Source organism: Ziziphus jujuba, chromosome 11, assembly GCF_031755915.1.
Source record: "Ziziphus jujuba cultivar Dongzao chromosome 11, ASM3175591v1".
Taxonomy (NCBI): domain Eukaryota; kingdom Viridiplantae; phylum Streptophyta; class Magnoliopsida; order Rosales; family Rhamnaceae; genus Ziziphus; species Ziziphus jujuba.
Genome location: NC_083389.1, coordinates 14,163,031 through 14,169,030, shown reverse-complemented (window position 1 = coordinate 14,169,030; position 6,000 = coordinate 14,163,031).

The window sequence follows — 6,000 nt, the reverse complement described above, 5'->3', positions numbered from 1 at the left end:
ACTGTGTGGGAGCCATCAGGACAAAAAATGTACGGCAAATGAGAACCCTTGAATTTTAACATCTATTATAAACGGTCCAGATTCAAACTTCCTAACGTGTGGATTTTGCTCAGAGCTCCCCTTCCTATTCGCACCTTTCCAGTCTCTTCTCATCTTCTCTTGTGCTTCCATACTTTCATCCACCGTGCCAGCGACGTTGAGCCACCACCATCTGCAGCTCACATGCGACGTTAAGCCACCACCATTCTCCGCTGCTTCCACCAGCCAGTCTTGCCCCAGATTCTCCGTTGCTTCCACCATCTAGGGATTGGTTTAAATCAAGAACTTCTACTCATCGTTCCAGCCATTCTCTGCTGATTCCACCGTTCCAGACACATCCCACTATCCCACTATTTTAGCTTACTGATGACATAAATTAAGTGGAAAAAGTTTTGTTATATTATCCTAAATACAATTTTTACAATGTCTCTCAACAATAATATTTCCACTCATTATTCTCAAAATCCTAGGAGTGGGTACATCTACTCAATTATTGTTGTTTCTTAAAGCCCAATGTTCATCTAATAAAAAAAAATGTATATATATATATATATAATAGCTACAAAACATCAGCATTCTGATCATACTGAACAAAAAGCTATATGGAGTTTTAGAATGCATCATAAAGAACATAGTGGAATTCATACTACAAAACAAAGTATAAGTAAACTTTTTAAGCTAAGGTATATGGCAGCAACCTGTTAGGAAAGAATTCAAGTCAGGATAAAAATTAATACTCTGACACTGCATAAGTTTGAAAGTACCTAAATCAGAAAAAATGGCTCGAAATATATTTTAATTGATGCTTTGAGAAAAATGTAATAAAGGTGTATAAGGTCAAAGAAAGCCTGATAAAAGGAAAACCATACAAGTGCATATGCCTATGGCTTATCAACAGTAGCATTTCCTGGAATTGCTGAGTTGATAAGTTCTATAGCCGAGCCACCAAATACAGCACCAACAGCAGCACCAATCATCAAACTTGGGGCATACAGGCCACCTACGAGCCCAGAACCCTTGCATAGAGCTGTGGCAACAACTTTTGTAGCTGCTAGTTTAGTTAAGAGCCAGATTTCTCCAGCTGAAGCAGTCTTCCCAGTACGAAGGATTTCTTCAACATTTGTGAAACCCCAATAGAGTATTCCAGGATACTTAAGAGCAATTATTCCTGCTCTAAAACCACCTAAAACAGGGCACACAAGAGCAGGAAGGCCAATTTTTTCTTTGATAATCTCAAATGATTTCATAAACTAATCAACAAAGCAAGTGAAGGCTACACTCACAGCACCACATAGCATGCCCAATATTAGGTACAGAGGTAGTTCTACAACAACAAATTGAAATATATTGTAAATAAAAAGATTACACATGCACCACAATCATGCATCACAAGCTTCCCAAATCTTTTGCAAGACAATTTAATCCATATAGAAATACTTATTTTATTTCCCCAAATACACACATTATTCCAATTCCCATGATAGGAACATCACTGCATTACGTGATTTGCACATACTCACATGAATAGAAAGTAGCTTATAAATGCAAAGTTAAGCTAGAAAGTTGGGAATCGAAGATAAACTTAGCATGCTCAAAAGTTTAACTTAAGCAACAATCTAAGGTTTCCCAAAAGACAGATAAGGAATCAGTATATGGCATTCTTCAGCAATTCTTAATATAGTTGAGTAATGCCATTAGTGTTCCATTTATATTTGTAAATATTTTATCAGTTGAAAAGAAGTGACATAAACAATAGCTTAGGTTAGAGAGGCATAGTGTAACACCCCATACCAAAAAAAAATATATATATACATGATTAAACAAGTTTGACCAAATTAACTAAGTTTGACCAAGTGAATAATATATGGCTTCAAGTTGACTTTTTCAATGGCCAATATTTTTGGTTCGACTGAAGTACCATTGTGTAGATCTCGTCGATATGAGTTCACAGACTGGCGGCATGCCAAATTCTGAGTTACGGATAAAAAGTTATGGTTCTGAGAAATTTTAAGTATAAGTTTTAAATCAGTGTCCAAGCCAGTTTCCAGTTTTTATCTGTTAGTGATTTAGGCTCTATATAAGCCTCGACAAGTGTGCCAAACAGGAAGAAAAGCCCAAAAATACCCATTTTCTCTCCAAAACCCGAGAAAAACACCCCAGACCTACGGGCCCGAACCGACCGTTTTTACCTCCAATTGGGTTTACGCCGTTTGTCCCATCTCCGACCACCACCTTGCTACACGCACCGGCCAGAGAGGAGCGGGGAACGGAGGCGAGCTCGGCCGCAAAATTTCACGGCCACCGGACACCGGACGAGCCCAGATCTGGCAGGAGAAGCCCGACGACTGGAAATGTTCTCTCTCCTCTTTTCTTGTGTTTTCCGGCCAACCCAGTTCAACCCATACCTCTATCCCACCATTTTTGACCCCTCTGAGTCCATTTCCATGGTTAGATTGTCCAAAATCCCCACCATTTGAGAGATCTTTCGAGTTCAAGTTCGGCCGAACCTTTACGTCAATATTCTAGTCACCAGACCAAGGTAAGACCACTGGTGAACTTCTTGTCTCATGGGCTTTCTGTTGACTTATAATTTGTGAATTTTGGAGGTTGTTTGATAATTTTCCTATTTTTGGGGTTATTTGGCTAATTTTCGGAGAAATTGGGACTGTGTTTGGACGATTGTGGTTAAATTGGTTAGAATTGAAGTCAGATTAGTGAAATTGGATAATATTAGGACCTAATTGGGGGTTTAATTTTGAAATATTAGGCTTCGGGTGAAAATTTCCAATTTTGGGTATCGGGTCCTAGGGACATGCGGTATAATTGGACTGCCTAGTGTCCAATTTATACAATTTTGTGGTACTGTAAATTATTTTGAGACATTTGGATTATACAAGTGTCTCTGGTTTAGTTGTTTGGAGCCTGAGGAATATTTTATTATATTACAGGCACTCGAGTTGAGCTTGGAGGAAATCTTGTAGAGGAGCAGGCATGAGCATCTACAGTACTATGAGTGGTTATATTATTTTTAAATATTTTGGGCATATAGTATAATATATATATGTGGTTTAAATATTTTACGTATATATCATTTGATTGAAATGTTGTTTTATGCATATATAAATATTTGCTTTCACATATATGTGTTATCATTTTATATGACTTTTGATAATATTTTAAGTGATTTTCAATTTTAATGGGTCCATAAATGGACTTGTGGTATTTAAATATCTTGGTAATTAAATTGAGATTTTAAATCATTTTGGAAACTATTTGGTTTGAGAAACCAGATTGAAAACCATATGATTTTAAGTATGATCAAATATTTTATAATTTTATGTGCTTAAAATTGGTTATTGGTGAATATATTTTACTGTGGTATTTCTGGTTTTCGTATGAAATGATGTTTTGAGATTTTGAAGTATTTAATTAAGCGGTGGAAGTTTAAATGTTAAATTATGATTTATGATAGAGTATCATTTGGAAAAGTATATATATAATCTTACAAGATTGTTTCATGTATACTGTATTGGTTATTTTTAAATCGATGTACCATGTAATGCCAATACCTTGGATCAGTATTATATTATATTATATTACCGCGTGCTGGGTTTATGACGATGCCGTGAGGTTGGTTGCATCCAATGGTTATCTATTATTACCACGGACTGTGAGGTCGGGTTTATCCGACGGTTTATTATTATTACCACGGTGCCGTGAGGTTGGTATCATCCAACAGTTTATTATTGCCATGGACCGTGAGGTTAGGTACGTCCCGACGGTTATTTATTATTTCCACGATACCGTTCATATATTGAGGGTCGTGAGGTGGGTGTATCCCACGGTTTGTATATTGGTACATGGTATGGTAGATTGTAAATGTTTGTATATATTGTTGATTTATAGATATTGTGGTGATTTCTGCATTTTCATATTTATTTGGTGGAACAGTAATTATTATAATTTATGCTCAAATGTTTATATCTGGATTTGAAATATTTCATAATATTACAATGATCGTTTATTCATACTTTTGAGCATCGATTTTTATGATATTAATTGGGGTACAAGTTTGCGTTTTGTGAAATGATTTTTAAACGGGAAACTTTTCAACGAGTGGAATGAGAGATCTTGAGAGAAATTTTTTTCAGAAATACACCATTACTTTTCTATTATACTATGCCACTCACTGAGATTCTTTATTTCACGTTTTATTGTTTTAAATTCGTTCCCCTAGGCCCAGGCAGCTAGTAGCAGTCAATCTCGCGCATAGCTTATCGTTTGTTTCCTTCCACTGCAGTAGCCATATTTATCTTTTCTTTACCTATTGTTGTCTTCTGGACTTATTTATTACTTATTTTGTACTCATAGACTTTGTTGACACTCTTAGAATGCTCTGATTTTAATTATGGGACTCAGTAGAGACCATGATACTCATATGTGTAGTTATGGCCTATAGTACAGTAGACCGGTTGTGGACTTATTTATATATATATATATATATTGAGGTATTAACGTTAATGCTGGTGTTTGATTATCTACGTTTTAAGGTGAGGTTCCATTGGATATTTTCTAGGGATTGTCCAGTGGGACTTCCCTAGGCGGGATCACCCGGGAGGTCCTGGGGAGGGTTACCGGGGCGGGTCCTGTTAGCTTGGTATCAGAGCTTTAGGTTCTAACTTCCTTGGGGTTGTACATTGCTGTACAACTCATCCTGTATTTTACCTTCCATACCTACCTTTGTTGGTTGTTAAGTATATTTTGGCTTATTCTATCATATAGAAATTTTTGTTGATGTCTCGAGGAGGTAGACGTGGTTGCCAGCATGCTATAATTGGAGGTATGGGTGCGTCCACTTATGAGGAGCATCTTGTCGAGCGTCTGGCTTGACCACTCGAGAGGAGTGGGTTTATTAGGTATTCTGTTAAGTAGGCTTGTAGACTTGGAGCAGTTGGTTGTGATGGCTCCATAGATCCTATGCAATGTCCGAATGAGGACAAGGTCACATTAGTTAGCTTTACGCTAGAAGGAAACTCGAGGAAGTGGTGGACGTATGAAAGGACTAGAAGACATCACCCTTGAACATAGTTTAAGACTACATTTCACATTGAGCTTTGTTCTCCAACCTTTATTAAGATTAAGAGGTTAAAGTTGAGACACCACTCAGGGTTCAGGACAATGGACAGTGAACAACCATAGCAGCTTTTTTGTTTTTAGAGATCTGCAGTCTAAGGTAGCTTATGTGGCAGGTTTCATGATGGGTAGTGCCAATGGGATGGACCATGCTTTCATTACAAGCAGTCATAACACTTAAAAATGATTAACCTTATCGAGAATATGGTCATGCTAGAGCTTTACGATCGGGTGTACAATTTCAACTGATTGATGGGTACAAAGTATATGATACATAAATAGGCCAGACTTCAAGAGATTCTACCAACACTGGACAACGGTCTTCGTCCATAGCCAAAGGCAGAGGTCAGAAGGGATGACAACTTACCAGAAGTAAGGTATATGCTATGATCAATTAGGAGGATCACTCTGATGTTGTGACAGATACATTATCTATGCTTGGTAGTGACGGACATATTTTATTGGCTCAAGGACCACATATTCTTTTGTTTTATGTGAATATGTTACACTAGTCGAGATGACTCAAGTTTGTTAGGGGTGTTACCTGAAAGGTTCCACATCCATAGGAGGATTTTTTTAACCTCGTCAGGTGTTTAAGAGTAGTTATCTTCGTTGCATGGAAATTAAGGTTCTTAATATTAGAATCTAGTATAGGTAAAGTTTGTTTATGCATTTTGGTGATCTTGTGTAGGACAATTTGCTGAGAATTAAGTGGTGAATTTCATAAGTTGGTTTTGTAGCATCTGCTTCTGAATGATGATTTTAGATCTTGGTTTTGATATTTTTTTTTCTTGAAGATTGAGGGTTTTATATCGATGATGTTTTATG